Genomic DNA, 13,418 nt, shown 5'->3' with positions numbered 1-13,418 from the left:
CCTGGGGATCTGAACCTGACACAGGAGATGCCTCACCTCTAGTTCACCGACCTGTGCTCGCTGCCTCCAGCCTCAGGTGCAGTCTGATACTTCATTGTCTTGGGGTGACAATCTCTTTTGGGGTTCAGAAGGCAGCCTCATGCTGCTGCCTGCCTGCTTAAGCATGTTCTTTGGGGAACATGAATTCCACACTGATCCAAAGTCTTTGTGAGGACAAGGCACCTTGACCCTGGTTGACATGTTTCACAGGGAAACAAATGAAAGATGTAAGGGTTTAGGTTTAAGGTAAATATCTGTGGGTAGTAATAGAAATTGTCAGATACAAGAGACTGCAAGTGCTAAAACATGAATATAAATATAAATATAAAATATACTGTTACCCTATTAACTGTATGCTGTCTGCCAGTGCTGGAGTATTTCAGCTGAAATACAGAATCTCAGAGCCCTGCATTTATAGCAACTCTGACTCAGACTGTAGAAAAACTTCTGTCTCTTCTTTTAATACACTAGTATAAGAGTCTTGATGTAGTGCAAAACAAATGAAGAATCAATGGTTGTCTAGTGACTGCCCTCTTTGTTATTAAGCCTTCCTCGGTTTTCCACTCCTCCCCTTTATATCACATATTTCTGGCAAGAAATGTTTTTATTCTATCTCCAGCCAACTCATCTCAGCCCATGCTACCTAATACACATTGAAAAAAGCTTTTCTGTTTTTCTAATATGCCATATGGTATTCATCAGAAAAGTAATGTGTGATGATGCAGGCAGGGTGGTGATCCCAGAGCCTTTCTATAGGGGTTTCATCAGGATCAAAGCACTTTGGAGCACATTACCAGAAAGACTGTAACCACAAAAATAAACTACTTTCCTGGCCAGACCTTAAAGAGCAAGCATCCTTCCTTCACCTTCTCCTAACCTGTATTCCCAGCTGAGTCCACCCAGTACTGCTAAGGATGAATTTTCTACCGTACTGTGGGCCCTGTGTTACAAATGCTTCCTGTCACCAGTTTAGCACCACCTTTCACCACTCCCTTTCATTATGTATTTATTCCCCATCTTTCTCAAAAGAGGAGGAACTGAGGGAATGAACTAGAACATAACTCAGTTGCTTCTTTCCTCTTTAGCTCTAGACAAAATGGGTAGGAAAAGCATGATGACAAGGAAAAGCAGTGCATTTTTCAGTGACTATTAATACCCTGCACTGCTAAGACATCTTTGTTCTAATAATACCAAAAGCAATTGACCATGAAAATGCTATGCAAATCTTGTACTCAAGGAGAATTCATTTTTTTAGTGAGCAAGTTGTGCCCAAAGAGACATGGATTCTGTGAAAGTTATATTAGTGTGAGATATGAACCCAAAGTAAAATAAGAATGCTTAGGGAGCTATGACTTTATTTTCATTGCTTTCCACAATCTAACTTTACTAAATCTATAGCAGAAAAAAGCTATTTCAAATTATTAAGTTTTTCAAAAAGTTAATATAAGAACATTTGTATTTTTCTTTGTCCCTTTGTATTTAACTGCCTGTACATATCTCACCAGGTCTTCTTTTGTGAAACCCTGGTATCTATTCTGATATATTTGACTTTGATTAGTCTAAAAGAGGAAACTATGTGCTGGCAGGAAATCATGTATTTTGCAAATAATACCCTACCAATATATATCTACAGAGTGCAGTGCAACTCAATTATAAAGAACTAGATATAAAGTGCAGTAGTTATTAGATGTACTCAGCAGGTTGTTAGGAATTTTTTTATTGAAGTTATATAGGAAATTTTAATTGATAGACACATTTTAAGCAGACTTGCGGGGGCAGGGGTAGCTGCAAGGCTTGGGTGCCTCTGTAGGGCCACTGGGCCCTGGAAGATTTGAACTCCAAAACTCATGTGACTTTTGCAATACAAAAATGTTTTCTAAACTATCAGAAGGTCTTTGTTCTCAATATATACTGTTTGTTCACTCACAGCAAGTGTTATGGTCCTGAGGGTAGAAAAAAGCAGGGGACCTGGTGTGAGTCAGATATAATGTCAGGAACAAAGAAACCAATGTCTGCATCAGTCCAGGAACAAGATGAAAAGTCTTCTAGGATTAAACAGCAATCTGCAATCAAGAGCAGGAAAATCAAGAAGTAAAACAGGGGTATATACATTCACTTTAAACAGCTGTTGACATTTTTTATTTTCATATCATGTGGCTCCTTGTCAGGCTCCTGCAAACCCAGAGCTGATACTGCTTTCCAGGGCTGTAGCTGTCAAGGGAACACTTACTGCCAACCTTCATGGTAGCCACAAAGCAGTCACAGATAAAAAGCTTTCTATGGGGATACCAGTTGAAATAATCTACATTTCTTGGTTTTATTTTCTGTTGCCCGTACTGTATTTTCCTTGGAATGCCTGTCAATGTTGCTTGAGAGGGAGTGCTCTCTCCAGCCAGGGAACAATACCTCCGAGGCACCCAGGCCTCATAGTGCCTCCTGAGTGCTCCCTCATACAGCCAAGTTGTCACCTAGAAGCTTCTCTATTGTGAATCACCCCTGCAGCACAAGCCAAATTTCTCTTTATTCACAGAGACCCTCAGAATTTTCAACAGTCAAACAGAACAAAGATCTTCCACATTTGCACTTTGAGAGCATTTCACATTTGCAACACAATGGCACCACCCTACCAAAGACCTGGTCCCCAGAGGATGCCTGTGTATTTATCTCTGTGGACAGAAATGCAACTAGCATATCTGCAATATTTCTAAAACCTACACCCACAGATGTATATTGCTGCCTGACAAATTATAGGAAGACTAGAAAACGGTGCAAGACTGAGGTTAAAAATTCTGAAGGAGGCCTATAAGAAGTCATCAAGAGCAATCTGAGGAAGGCAAGGAGGAAGTAAAACTCCTGCCTCAGAAATTAGGTGTTAGAAATTAGGTGGTAACACCTTCTCTCTCAAAAGATGGGGGAGAAGGAAAGAAAATTAAAGGAAAACTGTTTTAACACCAGCATCTAGGCATATCATGACAGGGGACAATGGCAGGATAAATAACACTAAAGAGGTCACCATGTCCATGGTTTCAGACAGACAAGAACACACTTAATGCCTTTTTCCCACTGTACCCACATGGCTGAACAGTCCCACCCTCACAGGAATGTTTAAGCCAGGATGCTTTTAACAGCTAAACCAGAACTGTATTTGTGTTCTCTATCAATTACTGCAGGAAACCTGACACACATCACTGTCTAAAGGGGATATGTTTAATCTCAGCAGGTTCTGAGGGATTCCAGATGGTCCCAGGAAACAAGCAGTACTCTATGAAACTGTTTTCTTAACTGTGATTCACAAATAATGAGGTCTGGGTCTTCTTAGAGTAGCTGCCCTTCCTGTTCAGACTGTCTCTTAAGGTTATTGGTCTCCTCATGCAGCAAGTAGTCCCTGGGGTGCTCTTACATACACCCCTAGATTTCAGGGCTTACCCATACCCTGGATAACCTGCCTCAATATTCAACATATTATGCTTGCAGGTGCTGTTACTAAATAGTTTTCACAAACAGCAACAGAAAAGTATTATTGCTCCTAGTAGTTTGTATCTGTTTTAGGGGTTCAATGTATGACAGGAAGAACTGTATCAGTCCTTCTTATCCTTTGAAGTAGTCCTGACAGGTAAAAATATCAATCTGTCATAACATTTACATCCCAGGAAAAACAGATTCTTAGAGGAAAGTGTCATATATATGGGAGATGTTATGAGGAGAATACAGGCTGGAGAGGAGATTTGCCTCTGGGATATGACAAGTAGTGCAGTAGGTTGTGAGTTGACTGTGGAAGCAGGTGAACAGCCCAGCTCCACCTTTAATCTGAATTCAGGGGTGCTAAAATCTGTTCTCCTGTCCTTGGGCAGAAGTAGTAGCTGAAGCATGAACCTGCAAATGTAAGGAAAAGTGTGATGTTTAGCATTTATATATGATGTTTCACATTTACATATGATGTTTTGTATTTACATTTGTTGGTTTGTATTTACATACAATGTTTTATATTTACATATGATATTTCTTTACCAGCACAGGGCCAGGATATGACAAAGAAATTGGTGTGCATCCTTGGATAGTTCGTGAAGGGGGTTTTAACACGAAATTTCTGAATTCCTCATTGTCCTGCAAACAAATTGTGAAATGCAAAACAGGCCACTCTCAGCAGTGCTCTCCATACCAGTGTCAAACCAGACAAACAGGCAGGGTCAGTTGACCTTGAGTCAGCTGGGGGCACATGGAGAAGTTATTACAGCAGGACCACAGCATCCTGGCGACAGAGGATAATTAGTGCACAGCACCATCAATATTAAATCATTCCTAAAGGAGGAAGGAATCATTCCTCTTCTGATTATGGTAATTATCTTCCCTCCTGTATGTTCTGGTACTGTTCTAGATGCCTCATGTGGCAATAACACCAATTTACCAGCCAATTTATTTACATATCATGCTACTGCTTAAAAGGACTTGTTATCAGCAACTTTTGACACTACCATGGCTTGTCAGCATATCACTTGTGCTATGGCTTGATGAGAGCTTGGCACAATTTACTTCCAGAAGGCAGCATCTATATGGTGAGCTAAGCTGGGGCACCAACAATACCAACAGTACAACCATCTTGACAGTGTATTACAAACAGTTCAGCATAGTTGTGCCTGGAACCATGCATCATCACCCTGAGATGAGACCCAGCACATGGTGGCATGTGGCAGGCAGGCTTAAGGCAGAAAAAAAGTGGGTGAGAATTTCTGTGCAGAGCTACACTGTGGTTCAGGGTCATGGACAGAACAAAGAGGTCTATGGCAAGTTGATCAAGGAGGCTTACCAACAAATTTACCAAGTTTGTGAGATGGGGTTGATGACTGGATAAAACTAGTGCCTCTATAAGAAATTATATGGTCTGAAACCTGCAAGTACCCCAGCTGAAGGAAATCTTATGTGTTTGACAGAAGAGTTCTGGTAAACTTTACAAATTAGTGTGGGCATAAGCAAGCACTTTTTGTTTTTAAATAATATTGTTGGCTGTTTACAAAACCTATGTATGTTTAGCAAGAATTTACTAATCTATAAGAAAGTACCTTAAAAAGTGTGCCCTATATTCAGGTTTTGTATATAATAGACCCAGTGTTTATTCCTTGAAATATTTGTTAAAAAGATAAAAATTCCTGTTTGTGCTTTGGAGTGGCCCTGAACTGAAAATGAAACACAGAATTGTCACAGCACCTTTCTGACAGCTTCTCTAATAGCATTATAATAGCATAAAAAATCCCAGCCAATTCCAGGGTAAAAAACTGTAGCATGTGAGCTGTGGAGAGGGTTAACCAAAGGCTGATAGGAAGATGTGAGACAGGAGAAAAGAAAGAAACTCAAGGATTTGCCTGACATTCTGAGGTGCCTTCCTGCAACATAGCATTTGCAAGAGACCATTTGTCTGTGCCTGCAGGAGAAAAGTATTCCTTAAAATTCAGCTTCTAGGACTGTCAGCCTCACTTTTGATGCCTGTAGCTCAATAAGAGACACCCGCCAACCTCCCGGTTCCTGCAGATGGTACCTTCATACACTGTTTTATCTCTAAAGGTCTGCCACTCACAGAAGTTTAGTGACAAAGTCAAAATGCATTCAGCAAAGCAATCTTCTCCAAGTTTTCTCTTCTCCCTATCTTTCTTTCATTTCTTATTCCATAGAAATGCAGTTTCCGTTGAATCATCGCTTGCACCAGTCTTGTCTTTGGGAACTAGATATTGAAATACAATTAAAACAACAAGTTATCCAAGATTTCTTGCTATTCAGAGAAAATCCTCAGCAATTAGAACATTATTCATGTTCTCATAATTGAATTGCAAGAAATATTAATCTTTCCTACGTTTCACCATGTTCAGGATCTTCAGAATATTTTACCATTGGGTAAGGATGACACATAAAATTCTACTGCATTTTTAATGTAACAGTTTATCTCAGGTCCAAATCCTTTGACTGTCTTTTACCTCTTACTATTAAGAGCAAACAAGTTTCCACAATCCCCTTGTGCCTTCAAAAATGTATCACTTTCTTCAGTCCTAAGACTTTCTATTCTTTAACATGTTATAAAAAAGAAAAGAAACCACACATACACAAGCAACAAAAAAACCCTGCAAACACAAATTAACCACAAAAAAATCAAGAAATTAACTAGATATTGAGAAATGAAAATAATCTAAAAAAGTCTTGATGAGGTTCTCAAAATTTATAGAAACAGGAGAATAGTGATTTTTGCATTTTTGAAAATAACAAAAATCATAAATAATTTCCTTGTTACATAAAATGTCCTAATAACCTTGATGTTTGGTTTCTCTGTTTAGAACACAAAGTATGACAGATAATATTCTGCAAACTAACTTCTTAGACTCTTCATTTTACTGTGCACTTGACCTTATTTGTCTTAGCCATTATGCCAATAGCTTTTCCCAACATCCCCACATTCTTTTGCCCAGTTCTGTCATCACTGTTGACATACTTTACATGTGACTCCCAGTTTTTCCTTTCCATCCTCCAGTGTCAAGGGGAATGATGTCATAAGCTCGACAGCTGTCCCTTCCCATCTGGAATTCATAAATGGATAATATTTTATTTCCACAAAAATAGTTCAGTGCTGCCTGATTGCTTGGGTTTGTATGAAATTCAGATGGTTCTGCCTCCACACACATTCCAGCAGCCTCTGATGATTTCCATAACGCCAGCCCTGTGAAATGTTCATTCTCAACCCTCTCTGCAGCAAATGTATACTGCAGTGACCTACCAGGTTCTTGGAGGTTTTCTTACCATGCTGGATAAAGTGCTAATAGCTTGGTTTTATGGAGGGATGAGTTTGAAATCTGAATCCTTGTCTGCTTTCTTACTGAAATGGTGATGGCGGCCATGGGTTTGATTGTGTTCTTTGCATTGTGCTTGACTCTGAGCTTAGGGAGGAAGTCGAAAGGTTAAGGAGTATCAGGGAAAGTGAAAGGGAAATAGACTGGTGGAGTTCAGCCCTACCATCTTTAAGGGAGGCTTCTGACCAAGAGACTGAGGACTTATATGCCTCTCGCTCTCAGGTAACAGAAGGGCACCTGGTAGATGAAGAGGAGTGGAAACGGGTCCTCATTTGGGGAGGTAATAGCAAAAAGTCCTCCCCCTCTTCATCATCCAGTCAAGTACCACTTCAGAATAGGTATGAGATCCTGGATAGAGAGACCCAACTAGATGATTTAGGAGAGAATTGCCTGCCCAGTGAACCGCCCAATTATGATTCATCTGCAAGACAGATCACTACCTCTAGCATCAAGAAGAAAAGAAGGGTAATCCTAGTAGGTGATTCCCTCTTGAAGGGAACTGAGGGCCCCATATGTCGACCAGACCCGTCCCACAGGGAAGTCTGTTGCCTCCCTGGGGCCCGGGTACAAAATATCACTGAGAGACTTCCTGGGCTGATTCAGCCCTCTGATTATTACCCACTGCTGATACTCCAGGCTGGCAGTGATGAGATTGAGAAGAGGAGTGCCAGGGCAATTAAAATGGACTTCAGGGTACTGGGTCAGGTAGTTGATAGGACAGGAGCACAGCGTTGGAAGAAGGGTCAGGTCTCTAAGGAAGTATTCAAGAAGACTGCTAGAGCATGAAGACAAAAAATTAGGGAGGCCAAAGCTCAGTTTGAACTTAGAATGGCAACTTCTGTAAAGGATAATAAAAAATGTTTTTACAAATACATTAATGGTAGAAGGAAAGGTAAGACCAGCCTTTCTTCATTATTGGACAAAGGAGGGAACTTAATATCTGAAGATGAGGAAAATGCAGAAGTGCTTAATGCCTATTTTGCCTCAGTTTTTAGTGGGAAGATGACTTGCCCTCAAGACACCTGCCCGCCTGGGCTGGTTGATGGTGACAGGGAGCAGAATGGTTCCCCCATTATCCAAGAGGAGGCAGTCATAGAACTATTGAAATGCTTGGATATTCATAAATCTATGGGACCAGACGGGATCCACCCCAGGGTAATGAGAGAGCTGGCAAACGAGCTTGCAAAGCCACTCTCCATCATTTACCAACAGTCATGGCTCACTGGTGAGGTTCTGGATGACTGGAAGCTGGCCAATGTGATACCCATTCACAAAAAAGGTGCAAAGGAAGATCCTGGTAATTATAGACCAGTCAGCCTCACCTCAGTACCTGGCAAAATAATGGAACAATTTATATTAAGCGCCATCGTGCAAAATTTACAAGATGGCCAGGGTATCAGACCCAGCCAGCATGGATTTAGGAGGGGTAGGTCATGTTTGACCAACCTGGTCACCTTTTATGACCAGGTAACCCGCCTAGTGGATGCAGGGAAGGCTGTAGATGTTGTTTACTTGGATTTCAGCAAGGCCTTTGACACTGTCTCCCATAGCATACTCCTAGACAAACTCGCAGGCCGTGGCTTGGACAGGAGCACTCTTTGCTGGGTTCAGAACTGGCTGCATGGCCGGGCCCAGAGAGTGGTGGTGAATGGTGCTGCATCCAGCTGGGGCCAGGGGCCAGTCACCAGTGGTGTCCCTCAGGGGTCTGTGCTGGGGCCAGTTCTGTTTAATATTTTTATTGATGACATGGATGAGGGTTTAGAGTCCTTTATTAGCAAATTTGCAGATGACACTAAGCTGGGAACGTGTGTTGATCTGTTAGAGGGACAGAGGGCTTTGCAGAGGGACTTGGAACGGTTGGATGGATGGGCAGAATCTAATGGGATGAAGTTCAATAAGTCCAAGTGCCAAGTCCTGCACTTTGGCCACAATAACCCCCTGCAACGATATAAGCTAGGAATGGTGTGGCTGGACAGTGTTCAGGTGGAAAGGGACCTGGGGGTGCTGGTTGACAGTCGGCTGAACATGAGCCAGCAGTGTGCCCAGGTGGCCAAGAAGGCCAATGGCTCCTGGCCAGTATCAGGAACGGTGTGGCCAGCAGGAGCAGGGAGGTCATTCTTCCCCTGTACTCGGCACTGGTGAGGCCTCACCTGGAGTATTGCGTCCAGTTCTGGGCCCCTCACTTTAGGAGGGACGTTGAGATGCTTGAGCGTGTCCAAAGGAGAGCAACGAGGCTGGTGAGGGGCTTGGAACACAAGCCATACAAAGAGCGACTGAGGGAGCTGGGGGTGCTCAGCCTGGAGAAAAGGAGACTCAGGGGTGACCTTATCACTCTCTTCAACTTCCTGAAGGGTGGCTGTGGTGAGCTGGGGGTCGGCCTCTTTCTCCGGGCAACAACAGACAGAACAAGAGGACACAGTCTCAAGCTGCGCCAAGGGAGATACAGGCTAGAATTAAGGAGGAAGTATTTTACAGAAAGAGTGGTCAAATACTGGAATCATCTACCAAGGGAGGTGGTAGTCACCATCCCTCGAAGAGTTTAAAAAAAGACTGGATGTGGCACTTGGTGCCATGATCTAGTTGAGGTGTTAGAACATGGGTTGGACTCGATGATCTTAAAGGTCTCTTCCAACCTAGAATTTCTGTGATTCTGTGATTCTGTGTGACTCTCAGACTTTTGGGAAGGGCACAGCTCTAAAACAAGGCAGTGGGTGCCCAGCGTGTGCCTGGAAAAGACTGGGTCTACCTACCTTTTTCTTTTTATCCAAAAAGTATGCAGAGATTCTAATTTTTTTGCAAAATCACTTTTTACTGCATTTTGTTGCAGTCAACCCTGGCTGAAGGGCAGGGGGGAATGGTATAAACACTTTAGGAATATTTCAGATTTCAATCTCTCTCTACAATGATTTAGATCTGTCACAATTCCTACAGCAGAATAGAAAGCTGGCTAAAAACCTGTACATAAAAAATTAACATCTTTGAGACTACCAGAGACTCTGAAGTTAAGACCACATGCAAGAACAAGAGCAAAGTTGGCTTTTTTGACACCCTGATGAACTTTCAGAGCTTCTTTTCCTAGTGGGAACACACAGCTCTCAAAAGCACCATGGAAAAAATGGCATTGTTTGCTAACATTCCACAACCTCAGTAAACAGGGCAAAATCCAACAAGCCCTGAGACTGTATCAGGCCACATCAGTCTCCTGAATGAATGGCAGCCCTTCCAAACCACAGACAAATCCAGGTGGTAGAGAAAGGTGAGAAAAATCTTATGCTGTCATTGCCTTTTGCCATCACATCTTTCAAAAACAAAGCTTCCACACAGAAAGTTGTAATGAGCTGAAATAAAACTCATAGTTTTTATAAATATATATATATATAAGAATTATGAGACAAGTGAAACCTGAAATAAGACCCCAGAGGAATACAGTGAATAGCACAAATATAATTTAAACAGATGAGGAACTACTTACATTTTTAAAAGCTATGTTGAATCATAGCCTGAGTTATTATGTGAATTGGGTTGAAATGTACTCCATATTTTGGAAGGCTTTGAAAGAACTTAGACACAGCTCATAAGCTGCCTCACTTAGGTGTTAAAAATTGTTCTTCCACATCTGTGCTTCTCCCAAAGGAAACAACAAAGTCAATGGTTTTCTTGTACTTCTTTCTCCCAAATGATTGAGACAACAGAGTAGGATTTTAATGGATAAGCACTTACTCTTTTTTATCTCCCTAAATGAGCAGCTAAATTTGGTATTAAATGACCTATCTCTTTTTTCTGTGTTTATAATGCTTGTTTATAAAATTATGCCAAATTTCCTGCCCTTGAGCAACACTATTTTCATGCATGTAAAAGAAAAGTAAATCATACGCAGCAGCAGTGGAAGATTCCACAGAAGTCTCCACCAAAATGCTGTAATATTGACATAAAGGAACATTTTACATAGATAGAGGCATAATATGTTCTCCAGATCAGTTTCAGTTACATTTTGTTTTCTGTTATGAAGTCTTTCTGCCAATCATCAAGCTAATTTCAACATTTCTGAAAATATCATATTGTAACAAGTTTCAGTTATTTCTGACTTAACAGAATTAATAGCTGCAGCTGAGGCCACATCTAGATGAGGTTAATACTTCTGTACTCAAAAGTTTCAGTGACACTCTAGATAACCTGATTTAAAATAAAACATTGCACCCAGTATTCCTTTGCACTCCAGGGAATATATGGCAAGGACGTCCTGACTGGCAGTTCTCATGTCTTAATGCCCCATTATGTTTTGTAGCCCAGATTCAGCCAAAGGGAGGCCAGAAAAGGATTTCAAATTCCTGAGAAAGCTCTTTTCTCTCACTGATGGCTCAAGAGGATTTTCACTCTGTCTCCATGGGGGAAATGAGGAAGAGAATTCTTCAGTCTTTTGAACTATTTAAAGAAAAATAGAAAAGATTAATTTTGCTTAGGATATTATACCATTGTAACATTGAAATTGATTTTATTATTTGCAATAACAGTAAGGCTTTTGACTATGTCTGTGTATGTATGTCCATGTACAAACAATCCACATACATAAAATGGACTTCAGCCACAGGTATTTCAGGATATTGAGGAAATGTCACATTACTCCATGACCTAAACAGACATGGATGTATGTAATAAAAGCTTGTATGTTCAAAAGGTACAAATTATTCTTGTACAATAACTCTCCCTTCAAACACCTGACCACTTAAACTTTTCAGTCTCATCTCCAAAATACAGCCTGAAAGCAGCACAGGGACTCCCAAGCAGATGGCACAAGTATTCCAGAAGAGGATACTCTGCTTTTTTCAAAAAATTAATAACATGCTGAGCTTTATTTTATTATCACAAGAGAATTAAATATTTCCATTTCAAGCAGCTGCTGCACCTTCCCTTTTTTGCAGTCCTTTCTCACTGTTGGTGTAAGCTACCCAACCAGTTAAACACCAAATACAATTCCTTATGCAAGTGCTAAGACAAGTAATTAAACATGATGAAAGCAATCAGTTTGTAAGTGTGAGAATGTTCTTTTTTTCCCTTTCTGAGTATAGGTATGTTACCTATACTCAGTTACCAACCCTTGGTGGTGGCAAGGCACTCAAACATTACACTAATGTATAAATTAAACAAGCTGTGAGCTGTAGATTAAAAATCTCAAGTGTCAATTCCAAGCCAATACCACAGACGAGCCAATTTTCTATTTCTGGAATAAAAGCTTACTATTTCCTCTTAAACATTTATTACATGGTTTGAAATCAGTACTATGTAGAGGTTAAACCTTTTCACTTGAATACAGTGCCTTCAAGATCAAATTATGTTCATTTAACACAAAAAGTTGCCATTGAAAAAGAGCAAAATCCTAATAATTTTTCAAGTTTAAGACTGGATTTTCAAACTCTGAAGTGCATTACTGAGTATAGAACTTAGTACTCTGTTTAGCATGGCTATGCATTTATGCAATTGTAAGGACATTCTTAGGAGCCTCTATTGTTTCAATCAGGAAACATTGTATAGTCTTTCTTTATGAATTTGAAAATACTGTGAACTTTTGCCAAAAGAAAAAGGTATCTATTTTATCAGTCACTTGTCCAAATCACCATATTTGGATATTTTTTGGTTCAAAAGATAAAAGAATTATGATTACAGTTTGTTTCAAAATTTTAGGTTTAAATTAAAATGGAAAAACATTCCGAGATTTGATTCCCCATAGTTCTCATATAAAACAGGCCACTCTTTCCATGTGTTTAATTCTCAGTTTCAAAACAACCCATCCATCATCAGAACAAAGAAAGTCCAAGCTGATTGCACTAATTGATTTCCTTGGAGCAAGTGATTGCACAGCACAGCGAGCTGCAAAGTAAAGAATCAAGGAAAAAAAGAATACCAAAAACCATGTGCCTTAGTTGCAAAAGCTGATTTATGGAAGCAACTTTCCAAGTCTCTTGTTACTCTGCAACATTCCAGACGTATCAGGAAAATCCAGCAGCTGTGCTGCCTGATGATTTTTTGCTAGTTCGACACATCTCGATGCGTGCTTGTGACTGTGATGGAACATTGGAACGTCAGAAAAACATTGCTCCAGGAAATGTTGCTGAGTTGATACTGCAGTGAAAAAAACCAGCAGGGGGACAGATGGAATGAAAATTGTGAAAATGCTAAAAAGTGGCAGCAGCTTAGCACATTTCTCTGAAGATCAGCCCACCATGGGGCAGGTGCCACATTATAATTTGTGTGTGTGTTTGTTGAGGTACACATTTAGTCTGACCTTGCATCACAAGATGCGGTATGAAAACTCAGACCAAAGAGTACTGGTAAACCTGCTGAAGTTTGGCAAAGACTTTCCATTGGGTAGGTCTCATCCTTAATGTCCATGCTCTTTTGTCTTTAGGGAATTACAAAGAGCTTTCAAAATCATTCTCTTTACTTAATCTAAGTGATTCTATGCTGTTGACTAAAGCTCTAAAATGCAGCTCTGCAGTTACATAACCTAACAAATGAACACTACAGTATGATTGGAGAAAGAAAATGCCCCTTTTC

Source organism: Ammospiza nelsoni, chromosome 3 (genome assembly GCF_027579445.1).
Source record: "Ammospiza nelsoni isolate bAmmNel1 chromosome 3, bAmmNel1.pri, whole genome shotgun sequence".
In the NCBI taxonomy this organism is placed as follows: Eukaryota; Metazoa; Chordata; class Aves; order Passeriformes; family Passerellidae; genus Ammospiza; species Ammospiza nelsoni.
This window is presented reverse-complemented; position numbering follows the sequence as displayed.